The 21,561-nt window shown below is 46.9% G+C and overlaps 1 protein-coding gene across 2 annotated transcripts in view; it reads right to left on the bottom strand.

Moving 5' to 3' along the window:
* The window catches only part of LOC147700516 (uncharacterized), a 35,475-nt gene extending 14,306 nt beyond the window's left edge, over nucleotides 1-21,169 (bottom strand). Inside the window, exons 1-2 of one of the 2 annotated variants that reach the window (XM_086929679.1) lie at nucleotides 21,058-21,169; nucleotides 9,442-9,541 (exon numbers count right to left, since the gene is read on the bottom strand). The gene's annotated coding sequence lies outside the window, so the exon portion shown is untranslated. The remainder of the gene's footprint in view (nucleotides 1-9,441; nucleotides 9,542-21,057) is intronic. The other variant, XM_086929680.1, reaches the window with a different exon arrangement.
* Nucleotides 21,170-21,561: the final 392 nt, after the last annotated feature.

Here is a 21,561-nt window from a genome sequence, read left to right on the forward strand (position 1 = left end):
GAGACCCCAGTGAGAGACGCCACATATTCAACAGTAGCATGCACGGGCCTCGCCTGAAGGCGACTGTTCAAACAAGCATTAAAAATGCAATAGGTCTCTCCTTTCATTAAGTTAAAGCCATTTGCTTTGCTATACAATACCATTAGGAAAGCAAATGACTTTAACTTAATCAAGGCGAGATATTGCATTTTCAATGCTTGTTCCCATTGCACCCACCCCACCCGCACCCTTGTGTGTCTCTCTGCCCACCCTCAATCCCCTTTTTCCACACTAAAGCCTCACCCTTCTCTTGTGAGATGGTTACATTTTTCTGCCTTGGGAGTCCAAGCCACCTTGGCTGGTCGCTCAGTCCTTTTCAAAGTTCTCCAGGCATACGTAGTCCTTGGCTGCTTGTCTGTGCTGGTAGGGCTTTTGTGTAATGTAACTTAAGTGAACTGCATCTTACCCCTTGTATACAGTGCTGACCATATTCAGGGTAAGTACAGGGTGAGCCCAAGGGTTTCGGAGCAGGTTCCTTCTGCCTTACCCTCTCAGACAGCCTGTTTCTCTCAGTTTAGTCCGATTAGTTACTTTCTGGTCCTGTGGGTTTCTGTGGTGAATGTCCACGTCCACAACTTCTCTGAAGGAGCATAGTGGGCCCAACAACCCCTTGGCGTGGGAGGGAGAGGCATGCCCCTGCAGAGCCTCTAAGTGCAGCTTGGGCCCAGCCTGTTGGAGAACCGGGCAGACGCCAACCCTGTAAAATATTCATGCCCGGCGTCCGTAATGACAGCTTTGTTAGTGATAATACGACCGAGCCGAGGCTCCGTTAACCCGTGGTGCGCAGCCAAATATTTTATGGAAAGTTGTTGCCGCAATGCACCGCCTGTTCACTTTAACTCGCGATTATACGGTAACATTATTTTGTTATCGTTCCCTTTCAGGGTATTGGTTATTATAATGGCACTATTTTCTGTCATACTGGGAGCTGGTAATTGAGCGGACAGTCTGTCCTGTCTCCCTACCCATCCTCCGTCACTAGGTCGAGGCTTTAAACTAAACTTAACAAGTTGTGTGCAAGATTCTGTGGCTGGTTTAATAAGGCACTGCCGGCGCCCGACACAACCCACTGAACGGGACAAAAGCAAGTTCAAACAGAGATGGCATTGGCGTGCAGTCTACTATTTGGAAGCATCGGCCACTCGAAGAGTCTGTTTGTTTCCGCCACACACTGTTCCACTCAGTGCTTTCTGTACTTTTATAGACACACATTTTTGTGCGGTGCCATATCCAGTCTTTAAGCCACGCACCCCCCCAACAAGGCCTAAAAGACACTGGGGCTAAGGTGACAACACCTGGCTGCTAGGAAGGCTGCTTCTCTTATCCCCCTCCCAGCCCACAATAGCCCGAGGTGTGAATGGCACAAAGGCCACAAATCAGCCCTCCCCGCGCGTATTCACACCCTCCTTTGTTGGCCCCATAACCTAAAGACCAAAGCCCAGCAGGGGATGACACTGCTATCCCAGGCAGGCCCCACGAAGCAGGGGGCCGAGGCAAGAATTCCCCAAAGGCCAGAGCAACACCGGGGCCCCAGCCTCAAATTACAGCAAGTCAGGAGAGAACCGTGATGCTGGCGTCTCATTAGAGTGCCATGGCCTGACGGGGCATGAGCAGACCTGGCCTCCCATAGACACACCAGACGCACCCAGTGACGTAGACCTAGTTGGGGTTACAACATGCTTGGATCGAGTGGGAGCTGAGGCAAGGGTCTCTTGGGAGCCCACTTTGGTCCTGTTCATACTTCTTCGTGTGCTCTCCGTGAGGTGGTTTGCACTATGGGTGTTCGGTTGCCTAATTCTCATTTAGGCAATGATGGCACAAGCACTTCTTCTCTAGTTGCTTCTTGACTGACACCTTCGTGCCCAATTAACTTCCTTTACTCTTTTCTCATTTCTTACTAGCTGTTCTTTTAACCGCTCTCATACTTTGCCTTTTTTTGTAAACAATCGCATTTTAATAGTCAACAGCATAAATGTTGTTTATTACTAATAACTAAAGTAACTTCACAAAAAAGGTATGTCAATATTTAAAAAAGTGTGCATCCAATCCGAACACAAGGAAATAAAGTGACTCTAAGCTCTTCTACAGTCTTTCTTATGCCTGTACCTCCTAATTGTCTTCCTATCTCCTTCTCAACCTTTCGACTCGTTGGCTTCTCCCTCTTCATCTTTTGCAGTCATTTACTTCTAGACTCCTTTGCCTTCTTTTTTATCTTCTACTCTTCGTTCTCCTTCCCTTTTTTCTTTCCCCCACTTCTCTGCCCCATTCTGAGACCATCAGTTCTGTACTTTCCAGCTCTTTGTTTCCACTCTCCCATTCTCTCTGTCTCACTCACCCTCTCTTTCCCTCTCTCCCTATTTCTCCTTCGGTCTCACCACTAATTCCATCAAAACAATGTTGCCCTCTTCCTAGCTCCCGCCCCTCTTTTTTTTCTCATTGTTACCCTTTCATTCTTTCTCCCTGCATTCTCATGGCTTATACACCTTTCCATCATTTTTATTTTTCTGTTCAGTGCCCTCTCCTCTTTTCTTCTTTTCACTTCTGTTTGCTCTCATCCTTCCTCTATCCCCTCCTTCATCTTCCCTTCATTCTTTCCCCCAGTCTTCCTTTTACTCTTTTTCTTTCTCTTTTTTTGTCTTTCTTTCTTTCACCCTTTCCTTCTGCACTTCTCTGAAGAACATCCCCCACTCCGTCCTTTCCTTCATTCATAATCTTCTTCTTCTTTCCTTCCTTCTTTCCTATATCTGTTCCTTCCGTCTCTCCCTTCACAAATCCCTTCCTCTTTAATTCCCTTACTTTTTTCGCCTTCCTTTCACAGAGTTAATATTTCTCTCGTCTTCCCTATCCTTATTTACCTCCTTACTTCTATAAAGTTTTTTTATCTTTCCTTCCCGCTTTCCCTCCCTTCATAACCTCATTCCTTCTTTCCGCTCCTCCCTTCACCCCCACCTTGATTCCACCCCTCTCCTACCATCCATCGGTACATTCCTTCCTTCTCTTCTTCTTTCCCTTCCTTCGATACCCCTGTTCTCCCTCTTGCTTCTTTCATCGACGGCTTTCGTCTTCCTCCCCTCCCATACATCTCTCTCTCCCTCTCCCTCCCCCTTCACTCCTCCTCATGACATGTGTGCTGCTGCCAGTCGCTCCATTTTCTTGTTTGTTTACATGTTTCACTTGCACTCACTTGACTCGGGCATGTAACTTTCCCCGAGACCTGCAAAGAGACAAGCAATTAGACTCGGATATGTGTGTTTGGGAAGCCTACCAGGCTGCTTCTCATCCAAACAGAGGGAGGAGGGGGGGGAGGGGGCGGCCTCTGCCAATTAATGAACCGGTGTACAGGAGCCAAGTGAATCAGATGCGCGTCGGCCCTGCTACAGACCAATCTCCTGGAAGTTCTCCGCGCCAGGGCCTCAGGTGCGCGAGCGGCAGATGCTGCCAAGCGAATCCTTCATCCTTTTTCATCAAAAAACCTCTGGTGCGAGTCTGGTCTAACACGACAAAAGCAGGGTTGGGGAATGGTAGTGTAACCAGATTGGTGTCACCCGGTGCGGTCCGCACCCCCCGCACCATCTAGTGACGCCGCTGTCCCTTTATGAGCTATGAAAGCTCCTTTTGTTGGTGGCACCCCTCGGGCTGTTCTCAGACAGAGGCGCGACAGGAGACACTCTGCTGCCTTTGTCCAGCGAATGCGGGGTGTGGGCTTCTCTCTGCTGTCCCGCGACCCTGCTGGCTTAAATCCGCAGCAGTGGGAGGACATTCCTCAAGGATAGTTCTTTTTTGTGCTCCTTTGGCTCCCTCAAGTGGCCAAGCGGAGCAACAAATATGTAAAAAAAAATCAGTGACACTCGAAATATGTAAAAAAACAGTGACACTCGGTTTAAACCAGGTCACCTTAATTTCAATCGGTAGGGTATTATCGTTTACATTCGGTTTAAACCGAATTCCGAACAAGTATAGGAAACGAACTACAACAAAGGGGCAATTGCATGATGCCTGTGTAGATCTTAGCTCTAATCTTAACTTCCTCAATAAAAATCCTCAAGTTTAAAACACTGTGCACTTTAACTTTTTAAAATAAATTGTACACGTGAACAAATATCTTTTTGGTGAGACTTAGTTGAATAGTTTATTGGTGGCCTCCTCTGTCCACCACGGGTCCTAATCCCGATTGAGTGGAGGGAGGCGATTTCCGGCAGGTTGGCGGTCGAGTTCTACCCCACCCCACCTGATAAAAACCACATGCAAGGCGGAGCGCGCAGCGGTCGCGCCAGCAGCAAGCCCGTCTGCGCCCGTCCGTGCCAGACCGGGGCCGGGGCCCACAACCCCTGCCTCTTTTCCCTCCGTCCCCTCCAATACCCTAGGGACAAACGTCTTCAAAAATCAGGAAAGCCCTAACTCCACTTTGTAAACATTCCATCTCTATGGAGAAAACGCAACGCAAGTGTTCTCACTGCCCTTATGAATTGCCTTAAATGGCAAGAGTCCATTCGATGGTTGGGAACCAGCTTAACATGGCTCTGCTTAACTGCTGATCCATGCCAAACCACGCTATAGAAATCTCAATTCTACTGCAAGATTCAGCACTTGATGTGCTATTCCTCACGGAACTTGGTTAGTATCAAGCTCAGATCCAGATGTTGTCCAAGCGCTTGCCCCTGGCTACTTGATTCAGCATGTAGACAGAACAGGCAGCAAGGGGCGAGGGATTGCTATTATCTATAAAGATCACTTAGTTTGCCGCCTTCTGGGCAGTCCTCTCTCAGCCTATGAAAATGCCCATTTTTCCATCGAGCTCACCCCGCTAATCACGTTTGTTGGCATTCTTCTATATTGCCCCCAGCAGCACAGGGACAATTCTGTAACTCGTTACTTGAATCTGTTGTAAATTCAGCCAGCACATCATTCAATTTTAATCTTCTGCGAAACTTCAACTTTCAGTTTGATGACCCTCAGAATACAGTAGCCAATGACCTGGCAGCCTACCAGATGCATCTAAAGTTTCATCAAGCCACCCCATACTAAAGGGTACCTCCTTGACCTGATCTTTTTAAGTACAGTAGAACTAAAAGGGAAGGAGCCTGTTCCCCTCCTCTGGTCGGACCACTTTCTAGTCCATTTTTCATGGTGTCCATCCTCCCAATGGGTTCAGGAATTGCAATCTACCATACCCTCACATCATCCTGACCCCTTAATAGCTAGCTGAGAGTACCACTCATGGATCGAGAACTCATTAGACGTGTTGCTATTTTGGAGATCTATATTACTAAAAGCTGGATCCAATAAATCACCCTGGTTTACTCCCGAACTCCACAAATTTAAACAGCGGTGCAAAGGATTAGAAATAGTATGGAGGAAAGATTTTGCAATCAAGAAAAAAATCTGATTATACGGCATCTATCATCTCCTATAAAGCAGCACTCAAAGCAACACAGGCGGCCTATTATGAAGAAAAAAGGTCTTCCTCCTCCAACTCACCTAAAGAAATATTCTGGATCATAAAAAAACGTATGAAAGCCCCAGACCCCCTTTTAGCCCCAGATTCTTCAGGCCACCGATGTGAGGAGTAAGCGGATTTCTTCTCCACTAAAATTCAAAATATACTGAATCTTCTTCCACCGGTTAATAATGAGCACCTACTCGAGCAGCTTGGAGTAGAATTTCAGAATAAGGCCCCCTACATTGAGTCCTTCGCTCCACTCACTGAGGAAGTTCTTCTATTATCTTTCCTTAATAAGATCAAGAGTGGCTCTCCCCTGGATCCCGCCCCTTTCAATATTCTGAAATCTGCAATACCTATCATCATCTCTCCCATTGTTAACCTAGTCAACGCCTCTTTATAATCAGGTGTAGTCACCCAGGACTGGAAGATTGCTATGGTGAAAGCATTACTTCAAAAACCCACCTAGATCCCATGGGGTTGGCTAATTACGCCCCATGCCCTTACTTCCTGGTATCAGTAAGGTTGCGGACAAGTATGTGAACCACCTACTTTCTGCACATTTGGAAACCTTCAAATTGCTCCATTTCTCCCAGACGCTAAAAACACTCCGCTGGCTCCTGATACAAAAGCGAATACACTTTAAAGCTCTTTGCATTGAACATAAAAACTTCCAGGGCAAAGGTCCTCCCATTATCAATAATCTCATCAAACCCCACAAAGCTACCAGAAGTCTCCAGTCTGCTCCTGACTGTGTGTCCGCAGCGATGGGATGCCTCCGGGTAGCCATGCGGTATATAAAAACATACTCACTCATTCAACTTACTGTGCACAATAAGAACAGCAAGATCATGACAAACAGCATGCTTACAACAACAAATGGAAAACTAGTACTTATGTAATGCATCTTCAGTTTCAATAGTCTTGGTCTTGCTCTAAAATATACTAGGTTGCATTTTGTTATTTTTTAAATGCTCCTCTGAAAGTGCCACAACGCACCACTTACTCTTCTCCTGTTATAAAGCAATATCATAGTCAGGGCCACTGGAATTATGTGGCAGGAAAGGACCAGATTATGTGGTAGGGTTGAGTAAATTATGCATCAAGAAAGGACAAATTATTTGTTATGATGTGGCACCTTTTTGTATTAATATTACTTCGATATTTTAACATTTTTAAACTTGGTAACACTGTATGGGCATTTGTTGCACCTCATTAGTACCAGTTTAACACTTTTAGCTTAAAGCAACTGAAAGGTGATCAGTCCAGCTTTGGAAAGGGCCTTCCAATGCACAGCAACATGTGCTGCTGCATTTTTATTAAATTTTGAACAGTTTGAGTTTGAAACAAAAAATGTTTTTGTAACAATCAGCAGATTATGCGGCAGATGCTGGATTATGTGGCAAATAAGGCAATTCTATAATAATGCAAAAATCGTTGCATAATTCCAGTGGCCCTGATCATAGTGCCTGGAGGGACTGTAACTGCCCGAGGATGGACACTAGCAACTTAGAGGGCATTTACAGGGGAGAGAATGTGGTGCAGATGGTGCCACTGGAGAGGGTGGGAGGGAAGAGGCCCACACAGGGCAATGCTTCACTGAAAAAGCTGCTAGCAGAAATCAATAATAAAAGTAATAGGAATTACAACAAAAGTGAGGAGGTTTTGCTCATATCTTTGGCACTGTTTAATGAATCCTCACAAACCTTTCCCCAAAAAATGCTGTATTTTGCCTATTTTGTGCATGGAAAGTTTCGGGGTGATCTGTCAAGTGGAGATCCCCTTTTTCACAACCCCTGCTTAAAGGATCACCCTGAAACTTTCCATGAAAGAGTTGAGATGGATGAGACTGCCTTTTTGGCAAAGTTTCATATAGATTCGTCAAACTGTGCCAAAAGTATAAGCAAACAAAAAAACGCATTACTTATTGAACCAGTGAGACTATAAGGATCATAAATATCAAACCACAGAATATGTAGTATTTGATCATGAGAAAGCTTAGCAAATGATACAGAGAAAAGTTACGCACGCAGGTTGGCTCAAAAACAAGATGAAAAAAAGGCCGGCCCATCGACAACGCGTATGTAGGTTGGGGAAGTAAATGTTCATCATGTGTGTGAGCCAGCAATCAGTGCTAACCCTGATCACTGTGCAACAGCATCCAAGCGATACCTCAATGGCTGATTAGCATAAGGCCAGACTCTATCTAGAAGGGCATGGTGGGCGAAGAACGATGGGTTGGGAGCAGCAGGCAGCAGTTATGCTATTTCCAAGTATTCCTCCCATCGCCTTTAGTGTATTTTCAGGAAAATATCAATATAGTCATAGTTGCCTTCTGGTGCAGTTGAGACAAGTTCTAGTTATAATCTCGACAGCCATCTGCCCAATAAGTCCCTAATGCAGGCAATAGTTGTTACTTAAGTGTGACCTCCTGACATCACAGATGAGGAGTGGGCGGGGGGGGGGGGCAGTGGAGAAAGAAGAAGAGAGGGTGGTTAAGAAAGTTTATGACCTGGAATACCCAGGTTAAATGATGATTTCCAACTGTTGCCTCATCGCACTGTTTAGTTACTGGACAAAAGACATGTGAAATTCAATCTATTATTTTTACTATATCTATTCAATTCTGTTTGTTTTTTTATTAATACTTCTTTTTTTAAACCAACTTACTGTCAATATACACTCCTGCAACAATAATATGTGCAAAAATAATATATTATTATCAGCAGAAGAAGAAAACCTTTAGTGGGAGAGAAAGGAGGAAAATTAGTAGAATGCGTACTCCCTCTCTACTTTCAGTGTAAATAACAATCAAAAAAATCCTAAATATCACTGATGTTGTGAGTAAGATGTCCCCTGATAAAGACCAACAATCAGAAGGGTACACTCTTAGAGTTCTGCCACTGGAGCAACACAAGATTTTAGTTTTATTCCCAATGAATTGCAGGGAATTTGTGAATCGCCAGGATGAACCGTCCGTCATACACAAATAAAAGATATTTAATGGGTCAGGGGCTGTGCAATCAATCGATCCATCAATTATGTACCATCCACATAGTTCATAAATTTTACTCCATGAAATGTAATTAACAGCGTGAGGGGGCGCAGATAAACAGTGAACAATGTCAGACTCAGGGAAGATCCTTGAGGGACATCCCTCCTCACCTTTTTGAACAAAGACTGAAAAGGTGAAAACTGTATTGCCTGGTGCTGATCATAAAACTAAGACTTACAAAATGTTTGTGCTTTCCCTTTGATACCCACGTCCTCCAGTTTAGAGATAAATATATCATGGGACACTGTATCAACTGCGGCAATTACGATCTCATTGAAAAAATGTCATCTCACAACATCACTTTTTCTGATTTTCACACTATATATCAGGCAATACCTTGAATTTAGTGTGACTTCTCATTTCTTAATTCACTAAACAGACTTAAAATGTCAGATTCCCATTTAAGTTCAGTTCTGCCTGCCCTATTGCTTCGCTTAAGTCAAGCAAAACATTTCAAAGCTTTATTCTCCCCAAAGTCTACATGTTCTTCTTCAGTTAAACCCAATGTAACAATGACCAAAAATACCAATTGATGTTTCTGGCAATTGCGCAAGCATGATATTTAGTATGTGGAAAGGAAAGGTTGTATAACATGTTTCTAATATTCATCCAGAATTTATCAGCTTCCAACAAAGGCACAAATGGTGTCTGGCATCTCAGTTCGACCTCGCATTACGCAAATGCACAGAGTCATGGGAAGTGTGACACCTACCTTGACCTCTCAAGGATGCGACTAAGTGGGGTCCTCCGGATGTAAGCTTGAAAAGCATGGTGACCAGTTAATGTTCAGAACATATTACTATCACCTCAGACGGAACTAATTTTAACAAAACCCCACCCACTTGCAGTACTCCACACTGTGATGGTGGTCACTGAGAAGGAGAGAAGTTGCTGCTTCTGTCATTACCTGCTGGCTTATATGATCCTGGATTCCACACATTGCTTTTGTCAAGGCTGAGTACGTTATCGTTTCACCAGGGATTTAGAACCCTGTAAAATCTATAAACCTGGAAAGAAGCAAAAACGACAAACTGAGGTCAGTTCACAGTAGGCATTTGTCATGGGGATTTGCAGACAATGTGCATAAGAAAAATGAAAAGTCTGACAAAATGCTAAAATGGAAGAGAAAGTTGAGAGCTAAACGAGGAAAATTGCTTCAAAAAATATAATAAGAGGTAGGTAGAAGAAGTAAAGGAAATCAATTAAAAGAAGGAGGAACCCATCTAGGAGTGGTAGCAGTACAGACGGCGATCACAAGCACATATCCCTGCTACCCTTTAAAGAAATAATAGAGCCCTGGGGATGGGGTCCCCAGGGCCCAATAAGGCTCAGGGAGTGGGGTACATGGCCCTCCTCCACTATAAAATACCTAAGGCTGTGGGGATGGGGTCCCAGGGCCTAAGGAGGCTTGCGGAGGGGGGCAAATGCACCCTTCCCTTTTTTATATTTGGCCCCATTGGGATGGGGTCCCTAGGGCCTAAGACTGGTGAGGGGCCAACATGCCCTCCTTCCCTGTTTAATTGTATTTGGCCCCAGTGGATGGGTTCCTGGGGGCAATTAATGGTTGGGGTGGGGCTGTATGCCCCCTCCCCATAATATATATGTTTTGGCCCCATGGATGGGGTCCCCAGGTCTGAATGCCAATGTTATGCTGCACATGGCAAAGACTGTGTGGTCGGCAGCCTATCGGGGGTGTGGCCACAGGGCTGGGCGTCCGGCCAAGCCCTGTGATCAACCCCCTCTGCGCATAGCGAAAGGCTATACACAATGTGGGGTTGGCTGACAGCGGGGAGTTGGAAGCAGGGCCTTGTTGCAAAACAGGCCCTGTGGATAACCCATTTTATGCAGGAGCACATGCTGTGCCCAGAGGCCAGGCCCAGTTGCGAACACAGCACAGCCAAAGGCAGTGGGGTTTGGTTTGCCGTATGGTAATAAATTATTACTTTACACACAAAAAAAACCAACTAGAAATTCAATAAAACACAAAAGTTAAAGTAATGTTATAGTTAGGTGTTATAAAAAGATCTTTTCATTTTGTAACTTAGAAATTTACTGAAAAAACAAAGGTTAAAGTACCATAGTGAGGTAAATATGTCAGTGAAAACATTAACGTTTTTAACTCCGAAAACCACAGAAATTCACCAGTTATAAGTAGTAGAGCTAACTATAACTTGTGTCCCCACCATGCACTGCTTATGACCTCACATATTACATCACTCGTGTCATGCTTTATGACATAATGTATGATATCACTGTTGATATCTCAAATGAGATCATTGACTACATCACTGATGACATCTCTGATGCCGTAATTCAAGCCTCTTTCGTACAAAATAGCTCGGAATATTATGAAGGATGATTAATGCCATCACAGACCCAACTCCCTTAGGTGTAGCAAGCATGTGTAATGTACGACATTGGCCAAATACCATACACTTCACCAGTAGCCTGGTTCACATTAATAATCAACCACATGTATATGGCAAATCCTCACTGCACGTGGTGTTCAATATGTATACAACTGTTCAGAGAAATTCCTCAAAAGACTCAATGTTTGTTCCGAATAATGGTCTACTATGGACAGCTTGTATCAGTATGAAACCCCTCACAATCACCAAACCTACACCAAGAAATGAAGTTTTAATGAACAGAAACGTGGGTACTGTAAACAGTGTTTACTCCATGGAGAGGGTTTATTCAGTACCACACTGTTTGCAGACACTGCAACTCTCATGAGAAATACACTGAAGAGCATTATAAGGAGGCTACTAAGAGCAGTGCTCACTCTATGCAAAACTTATTAAAAAAAACACAATTCACTTAAAATAACCAAGGTTTGAAAGCACTAACAATTATACTACAAGAAGCCTTCCTTCTGTAGTGAAAACTTTACAGATAGCTCATCTTCTGAAGCAAAAGAAAGAATACATGGACAGCACTCCAGTTTGTGAAAAGTAAGCTGCTTTACCCAAATGTGCAGATGGTATGTGTTACAGTGTATAGCTACCCGTTTAACAAAAAAAATGTCTACCCCTTTATAGCCATTGACAACATACTTCGCAGTTGAAGTTGTGTGATGTGCATGTTACATTTCCATAGGACATAAACAATTAATTACAAATCATTCATGTACTGTAACATTCATTGAATTAATGTTTAACATAAAATGTTGTTAATAAAGGATTTTTTTCACCCACTAGAGTGTGTGTGCTCCCTAATATTTAAACTATCACAGACTAACAATCATTCTAGCAGTGTTCCATAAAAGGCTCAGAGGGGGAGGAAGGGGCCAAACAGTGCTTAAGCAAGGTTATTTCATAATTACCATCACGCTAAATCAAATTTAGAATAATGCTAAACCGCATGCACATGAGAATCTAATTGTTAAATGACGCTGGTAGTTGTATTGTGATGTCAAGGTAGGAAACACCTGTTTTTTGAGTGCCTGTGAATACAATTTATAGTTTGTGCTCAGATTAAGTCTTGTTGTATCATCCAAGTGGGTTACTGCATAAAAACAACTTAACAATAATAATAGGTCCTGTAGTGTTGTGGAGAAATATTTGATATGTACAACCATCTTCTTTCAAAAGTGCTCATGCCAGGTTATTTCTTGATTACAATATTACCAAGGGCTTGATTACGGGTTTGGCAGTCCTGGAGCGGGCTGCCACACCAGTCCCCCGCTCCAGGACCACCAAACCTGACCACCTGCCTGCCAGATTACAAATAATTTTGTTGCCTGGCAGGTGGGCAGTATGGTGGTCCCACGGTGATGCAGTTTAAAGGATCATAGTGAGCCTTATAACTGCATTTCTGCAGGAATGCTAAATGGACGTTCCTGCACAGCATGGACTGAGCAATCCATGCACTGCCGGAACAAGGGTGCATTCACACAGAGGGGCATATCATGTGCCCCCTTGCATGCACCCCCATGCACATGGGCAACACGGGGTCCTGTAGGGAGCACCTGGCAGAAACCCCGGTTCCAGATAAGCCCATGCACCAAAAACTGGAGTACTTTGCCCCCATAACTATGGAGCAAGTCCTCATGTTATTAAAACATAGTAAGTCAGGCTCTCCGGCTGACGTGGCCCATCCCCACATTATGTCTGACTTGGGGTTGGAGCTGGTTAACCCAATTAAGGAAATCTGTACTCTATCTTTGTCATCTGCCTCTTTTCCGCTGAAAAGGAAAAAGGCATTTATTAAACCTTTGCCTAAGAAATCCTCGGCTGATCAGGGAGATCTTCAAAATTATAGTCCCATTTCTCTTTTGCCTCTATGCAAAAAAAAAAATGATGGAGTCTATAGTGAATCATCAACTTTCAGACTATCTGGAACATCATAACTTCCTTGGCCCCTCACAGTCGGGCTTCCGTGCAGGTTTTAGTACGGACTCTGCACTAACTGAAGTGTCAGATACGATCAGGCTGCTGTTGGATGAAGGGACATCCACTATGCTAGTTCTTTTGGATTTATCAGCGGCCTTTGACACCATCTCTCACAGGATCCTATTAGAGAAACTGCGAGGGATTGGTGTCAGGAGGGTGCTGGATTGGGTACAGAGCTTCCTCTCTGAAAGATATCAATGTGTTCAACTGGACACTTTTGTGTCCAGGACCACAATTGTGGATAAGGGAGTTCCTCATGGCTCTGTGCTAAGTCCCACACTGTTCAATATCTACGTGTCGTCTTTGGCTTCCGTTATTAGATCATGCGGGTTTCATACCATCTCGTATGCCGACGACGCGCAGATTATTGTCAAATTAGAGAAGGATACAGAGGGACTACAGATTCAAGCTATGCATGACCAAAATTACAGTATGGATGAAGAAGAACTTTCTGCAATTGTACTCAAACAAAACTGAGATCCTACTGTTCGGCAAAGCCGAGCAGATATGGACTAAGGATTGGTGGCCGGAGGAACTTGGAGAAGCTCCCCGCCCCAAAAATTGGGTAAAAAGGGGGGGCGTGGCTAGCAGCCAACCATGGCGGCAGCATAGCGTGAGAGCTCCTGAGGGCACTGTGATATAATCATTAATCCGGCACATTAATCCGCATCATTGCTCACCTGAAGCAGCAGCAATCGGGTCCGGGTTCGAAGCGGCACCACCCGATCCGGTTTTGAGGCGCGGCGGAGACTGAAACCTGCCTGAAATAACACTGGCGCACTTGGGCCTGTGTCCCGAGGGGAAGCATCGGACTGGCATGATCTCCCGGCCCCGGCGGAAGCGCGACCGGACCGGCCTGCTTGGGGAGGCTCCTCCCGGCACCCAGCCTACAGCAAGCAGCCATCAGCTGGAGGGACCGGCACAGTAAGAAAACCATCTGGGGCGCCAATCGGGAGAGCGACGGCCAGAAACGCCGGCCGGCATCGGCTGCAGACATCCGGAGGGAGGCGGCGGTTACAGAGGCAGACAGAGGACGGAGAGGCCAGCGGCACACTGCGGGATCTGTGAGGCGCCCCTGGGGGACGGCGCTCTGCACGGAGCGGCGGCGGTGGGCAGAGCGCGGCCGCTTCGGGTGGAAGGACTGCATTTGCCACCTGAGGAGGTGCGGCGGCAAGTGCTTGGACCCGGCAGGTGGCGGTAAACACAGGTGCCCCCGGGAGCCCGGCAAGCGCAACATAAACCGGGAAAGAAACACCGGGGGGACTAACAGCATCTCTCCTGCAGTATTGTGGGCGGCGGTCCGGCCAGAGTGAGGATTCAGAGGCTGGACACAACGGCTGGACACTAAGTGGCTAAGACCCAGGTGGGGCCCCGAACAACCTAGTGACATTAATAAAACGCGTGGCCCGTCAATAGAGCCATAAACGCTCAGCAAGACACCCCGCCTGGTGGTGCAGCATTTACCCTGATCAGACCCGGTGAGCCCTACAAAAAGAGTCGTAAGACACTCCCTACTTGAGGCACTTTCAAAGGCGGGCAGCGGTGGGACAAACAGACAGCTAAGCGTGGCGGGGTGGTGGCCAGCATTCGACGCGACCACTTTGGCGGCACAACTGATGGACAGGCCCCGGGAACTACCTATCGCCAGTGCATAGCAAGACTGAAAAAGGGCGAATGACACAGCAATAAGCGATTGGGAGGAAACCTCCCCACGGATACTCGACCTCAAGGGCCATACTCTGATCCACTGTTCCCCGACCCGCATACACCGGACAAAGGCTGGATGGTTGGAGACAGGTGGGACAACAACACCGTCCGCGCAAGGATCGGCCCAACCAACGGAACGACAAACAACTGGGCAGCCAAGCCATCCGATCGGCATGTCCAGATGGTACGGAAGAAATTGAGTCTGACATTGCACAAGATCTGCTTGACTCTGGACAACCAGCTCCGGTCTGACGATTGGCTATCTACGAGAGAAACTGAGTGTGACGCAATGGACCTTGGACCTGATGCAGCTGAGTAGGGTGGGCACGGTTAGTGCCTGTAAGGGACTCACCAACCCCACGAGCAAGTAAGATAGTTGGGGAAGGACTAAAGCACTCTGCAATGTTGGGGACACGGGCGGGGGTTTGTCCGTGGAGCAGGGAGGGGGGGTAGGGACAAAGTTTTGTTGTTCACGTTTCTGTTTTTAGTCATCACTCAGTCCACATGCTACGCTACCACTCCAGGTATAGGCACGCTCCTATGCGCCTTCATGGCGCGCAACTTTGGCATTGAACATGGCGACACACTACAGGTGACACTACCACACCGATCTAATGGCCCGTCTACATAATGATACACCCGACGAGACTAACCCTATGACTATAGAAGTGCCCCCTCTGCGCCTGTTAACCTGGAACGTCAGAGGCTTAGGGGACAAAATTAAAAGGGGATTGGTCCTGCAAGCCATTAAGCGTCAAAGCCCAGATTTAGTGCTACTCCAAGAAACGCACCTAGCAGGGACAACGTGTAAAGCGCTTGACAGGCGCGGCTATGTAATGGCGATACATGCAGACTTTACCACCGGTTCCAGGGGGACAGGGATCCTAATGAAAAAAACGTCCTCCTTTATCATTACACACCGCGCAGAGGACGATCAGGGTCGTTTTGCAGCTATACATGGCCAGTGGGAGGGTAAGCCACTAAATGTAGTCTCCGTATACATACCCCCGACACTTCACTCCGTAGCATTGCCTGCCCTAGGTAAATTCCTCCTAGACCTCCCTGAAGGAGATACGATAATAGGGGGTGACCTGAATGCAATAATAGACCCAGTGATGGATGTCTTTCCCGCTAGAGACCGTTTAAGAGGGAACGCCTCACTACCTGACTTTTTAGAAGCCTTGGGCATCACTGATGTGTGGCGACACCGACACCCAGCGGCAATGCAATACACTTTTTACTCCGCAGTACATAACAGCCTCTCACGTATAGACTACTTCTTGTTTCTGGGGGTCGGGCTGGGGTCTGTGGACAAAATAGATATCCTGCCCAGGGGTATTTCTGACCACTCACCAATCACTACATCTCTCACCACCAGAGAAAGAAAATGCGCTAGGGTGTACCCACTATACCCGAATTACTTAAAAGTCCCCAAGGTCCGGAAGAAGCTTAAACTAGCAACAATGCATTACTTCACAGAAAACGCTGGCACGGTGTCCTCGCCATCAGTCCTATGGGAAGCATATAAAACGGTTCTTAGAGGCGCTGCAATAGCAGCGATAACGGGGCACAAACAGGATTCCCGACGGGAACTTACAGAGATAGAACTGACACTCAACGACGCGAACACTGCTCACATGGCGAATCCCACCACGGCCACGGCACATACATTGCAATTACGGCAGCAACAATACCAGGCCCATCTCAAAACGACAGTTCAGGGATACATTGCAAACACTGCGCACAGAATTTATGACGTGGGCGACAAAGCGGGGAGAATGCTGGCGTGGTTGGATAGGAGAAAGGGGGGTGCGAGGGGTATTCAGAGGCTCCACACCAATGACGGCCAGGTGCACCCAGAGGAAATAGTGCACACCTTAGCGAGTCACTTCCAAGATATTTACACACCGGACCATGCTGTCAATACTCAGGTGGCATCGGTATCGCTAGCTGCAGTTGACATCCCCAGTATATCACACGAGGCGCGGCAAGACCTAGAGGCAGACCCGACAGAGGATGAAATTCAGTTGTCGATTCAGGCGTTGCAGTCAGGCAAGGCGCTGGGTCCCAATGGACTACCCGTGGAATGGTACAAAGCAGTGGCCTCAGAGCTCAGTAGACCTCTACTGGACATGTATATGGAGAGTCGGGAAAGGGCAGAACTGCCGCTTGATCAACGCACGGCCACAATAATAGCCATACCGAAGCCAGGGAAACCCCCGACTGACTGTGCCTCCTATCGTCCGATATCCCTGCTTAATGTAGAGGCCAAGGTGCTAGCCAAACTACTGGCCACCCGTTTGATGCCACACCTGCACACCCTGATCAGTCGGGCTTTATGCCCCACAGGAGTACAGCGTTGAATCTCCGGAGGGTTCATGGGGTATTGGCTCGTTCGCACCTCCTCTCGGAGCAGGCAGTAATTCTCTCACTCGACGCCAAAATGGCCTTTGACCTAGTCGAATGGGAATACCTCTTTGTCGTGCTTGCACGTATGGGCTTTGGGCCGAAATACATAGCCTGGATACGACTACTCTACACGAAGCCGGTTGCACAGGTGGTGGCCAACGGCCACATCTCGCTGACATTCCCGTTGGGCAGGGGGACTAGGCAGGGATGTCCCCTGTCACCCCTACTCTTTGCGTTGGTACTCGAACCCTTGGCAATCCTGCTCAGGACAACGCCCTTATTCAGAGGGATTCCAGCCCTACTGGACCTCTGCAACACGCACGGGAGGTCTTCAGGCTATACCCTGAACTGGTCGAAATCGGTGGTGTACACACTGAAAGGCCCGGCACCGCGGCTACAGGCAGATTGCTCATTGGCAACGGCGACGACCTCCTTTAAATACCTAGGCATTGTCGTCACGCAGGATGCAGCAGCCTTCTTTGCTACTAACTTGAAACCACCTATGGAACGCCTACGTGCAGACGTTAAGCACTGGGCGACTCTGCCCCTGACCCTCCTAGGGAGGGCAGCCTTATATAAAATGATGGCTCTCCCCAGGTTCCTCTATGTGTTGGAAAATACCCCTCATCTCGTCCCACCGCGATACTTCAAACAGATTGCGGCGATGGTCTCCAGCCTGCTCTGGAACAATGGTCCACTGAAACATATAGATACGTACAGACCAGGCACGCATTACTTAGGGCGATTCCAGCGGGCACTGCCATACCGGAATCCTCACCACTGGAGGATAGACTACTGACGGACTTTATGCAACATAAAGCAACCTCCCTCACATACAAAAAACTAATCAACAACTTGGAAGACCCCACACTGAAACTCAAGGGAAAATGGGAAGGGGAGATAGGAGAGGCGGAGGAATCGGAATGGAATGAGGCATTAGCCTCCCCAAGATAGGTGGGAATTTCGGTGAAGTTCAGATTGGTGCAACTCAAGATTTTACACCGAATCTACTATACTAGAACGCTGCTCCACAAAATACATAGAGCGCCGCATCCCTTCTGCTTACGGGGCTGCGGGGAAGAGGGAACACTATTTCACACATTATGGGACTGCCCGCGAATACAGGAATTCTGCAGGCAAATAATGCGTACAATCTCCCAAGCCCTTAAGATCTCAGTTTTGCCTGAACCACGCAAATGCCTCCTCAACATTTGGGATCCCAACGACCTAGGCAGACATGAACTGATCTGGACTAATTTGGCCATGACAATGGCTAAGCGAGACATCGCGCAGAAGTGGGGGGCTCCGGAACTACCTACTGTAAGCAGGTGGGCTAAAAATATGGATATACTGATGGTTACGGAGAGGGCGGTGTATGTCCTCTGAGCTTCCCCCCGTAAGTGGAACAAGGTATGGGCGGCATGGAATGTCTATAGAGGAGAAATATGTGAACCGTTGCCGGAGGGGGAGGACCTGGACTCCGAGGGGGATGAGGAGTGAGGGATGGACATGGGAGTATCTGACTGAGCGGGCTAAATGTAATGGCGTTCCAAAAATGCAGCTGAGCGGTGCGGGAGGGGCGAGGAGGCTTGCGGGTGGGGAGAATAGTGTGGCAACATGTTTGAAGATGATGACTTATGTTTGGGGGGGGAGTTTTCATCAGTTCATTAACAGGAGGGCTCATGTTAAGCAACCTACTGAGGGTGCCGCTTGGGTGAACTCCGATGATTGATCTCTAGACACACAAAAGGAGTACGCTGGATTTAGTATGGGTAGGTAAGGACACTGATGGAACTTGTCTGATATAACATGTATGTACAAGCGAAAATTGATTGAATGTAACGAGATAAATGCCTAATATGCCTTCATGTTAATAAAGATTTAAAAAAAAAAAAAAATTGGGTAAAAAAATCTGGGTGTGCTAATTGACTCTAAACTATCCATGGAGGACAATGTGAAAACGTTATCTGGTAAATGTTTTGGATTAATCAGCATGCTAAAGAACATTTTTCCCTGGATTCCGCTCTCCACCAGAAAGGTTCTGTTACAGGCACTTTTAGTCAGCAGGCTTGACTATGGAAATGTCCTGTGGGTAGGTATGAGGGAAGATCTATTTTCCAAACTTCAAGTTGTGCAAAATACGGCGGCTCGCCTAGCTCTCAATAAACCTGCACGCACCCCCTCTTCCCCATTATCGAATGAGTTGCATTGGCTACCAATGAGGAAAAGAGCAGTTTTTATGCTCCTTTGTCTGGTTTTCAAAGCCTTGGCTAGGACCAGAATATCTAAGAAAAAAATTAATATGGTACACTAGATCCCGTCAGCTAAGATCTAGTGGCCATAAGTTCCTCCAAATTCCTAGAATTAAGAAGGCTAGGATGGGTGGACGTGCTTTCTCTCATGTTGCCCTAAATACTGGAACGCACTACCAGAAGACCTGCGGATCTGTCCTACATTCATGGCCGTTAAGTAAAAACCAAAAACATGGCTATTTTAGTGTATTGATTTTGTATATTGCTGTGTGCATCCCGGGCGCCGAGAGATCCCTTTGGGGATGATTTGTGCGCCATACAAATAATAATACATAAATAGGGCCCCCTTTGTTTCTCCACCCCCAGGCTTTTCATGGCAGGCTCACCTCCATGAAAAGGCTGTCAGTGGGGAAACTCGTAATGTGCATGGCAGTGTAGCAGCAGCACTGCCAGGCATATTGCTTCCCTAGCCTGTCGCGCAACCGCCAGGGATTCCTGATGGTTGCAGCGGTCCCAAAACGCTCTGACCACAGAACTAATACGGTAGTCGAACCACTGGCGCAGTGGTCTCTGACCGCCACCACACCTCCACCATGGATTCAGCGGTCCAATCAACTGCCAAACTTATAATCAGGCACTAAATCGAATCTCTGAAAGTGCAAACCCTTTCTGACTTTTTGGACCCCCAAGTCACATACATGTTAGAAAAAAAGGCTGCATTCATTTGAGTGGCCCCTTCTGTCATTTCAAACATGTGGATACAAAATGTGCACTTGCATTGTGACAAGGAGTATGTCCTACTCAAATGAGTGGAGTCATCGGCCCATGCTGTTTTACAGACATGGGAGAAGACAAGCAGTATTTGGAACTGGTTGTGCACCACACGCACCTCAGCCGACAAGAGTGAATATTGTACGTAATATAGTGCATTATCCCTTTCTCCACCAGGCACACCCAATCGAGTTGCGCACCTGCATGAATGGACGGTGCACCAGTTGTATAATTATTAAGTGAACAAAAAAAAGCTGCTTGCAGAAACTCCGAAAGCACAGCTGGAATAGATTAGGTATGGGTCAGCAGGAAGAGCTCCTTACTCATCTGCATGCAACCTCCTTTCACATCTGGAAGTAATTGTACAGTATTTGAATACTGTGAACCAAAACGTCAACACTCCTAACCCAGTTTTGTACGCCTAGTTCCCAATTGTGTAACCTGGCTTCCTCCACGCATTGGGTACCAATCCACTTAAACCAGCAGAGCCATGGCCCACGTGTGAACTCTCAGGCGTGGTAAGCACGACAGGAATGTAACTTTGGAGGTAGCAGAAGAGGCTCAAAAGTTACAAAGCTCCAGTACAGAAATGACAAGCTCAAGCAAAGTTTTTAATTTCTGGTTATTCAAAACCGCTGTCCTAGCCTAATATAAGGTCCAGAATGACAACCTACAGACGGGCCCAGGATCCAAGTAGATTGGCAAATAGGATTAAGCATTGGCACAACTGGGATTATTGATATAACTTATATTAGTCCGTTAGGACTGCCTAATGGAATTCCAGGGTGCCTCGTGTGTAATGTGGGATTACCGGTGAAATCAATGTTTCTGCAGTGAGTTCCACGAGTAAATCCCGCTCACTGGGCCACTTTTTTGTCCCAACTTTAATATAGTAAATACACCCCCGGGAACCCGGAGGTCATTCTGCATGTTCAAGAGGCAGAAGGTGTAAGAAATACTTTGAACCCCCTTTTCTGGCCCCCGCCTCACCTGCTCCTCAGCACCGCTCAAGGCCCCCGCCTCAGCTGCCTCCTCAGCGGCCGGTCCCATATATGAGACAGAAAGAGATGGACGCTCGGAGGCCACCGGAAGAGAAGGCATGGCCTTCTTCCGCTTAGAAGACATGCGCGAGCTTCCGCGAGACTACTCACTGCGCATGCCCAGAAGACGAGCAACGTGTCACTAGGATCTTGTGGCACACTAAAAGAACGTGTTCACTGCAGTACTACTGCGCATGCGCCCGAAACGAGACACTTCTGACAAGGGTTTGCAGACATACCAATGAGCGTCGTCTCCATGGTAATACTGCGCATGTTCAGAAACAGGTCGGCGGAAGTTATTCATCGCAAAGGTCGTCTCAGAAAGCCCGGCCACCTTCGTTCTACTGCGCATGCTCAGAAGACGAGACACTTATCACAAAGGTCTTCTTAGACATTTTTGTTTGTGTTTTTGGGCAGGTTTATATAGTGCAAACTCGACCCGAAGGTATTGGAG

Source organism: Lissotriton vulgaris, chromosome 7, assembly GCF_964263255.1.
Source record: "Lissotriton vulgaris chromosome 7, aLisVul1.2, whole genome shotgun sequence".
Lineage (NCBI taxonomy): Eukaryota > Metazoa > Chordata > Amphibia > Caudata > Salamandridae > Lissotriton > Lissotriton vulgaris.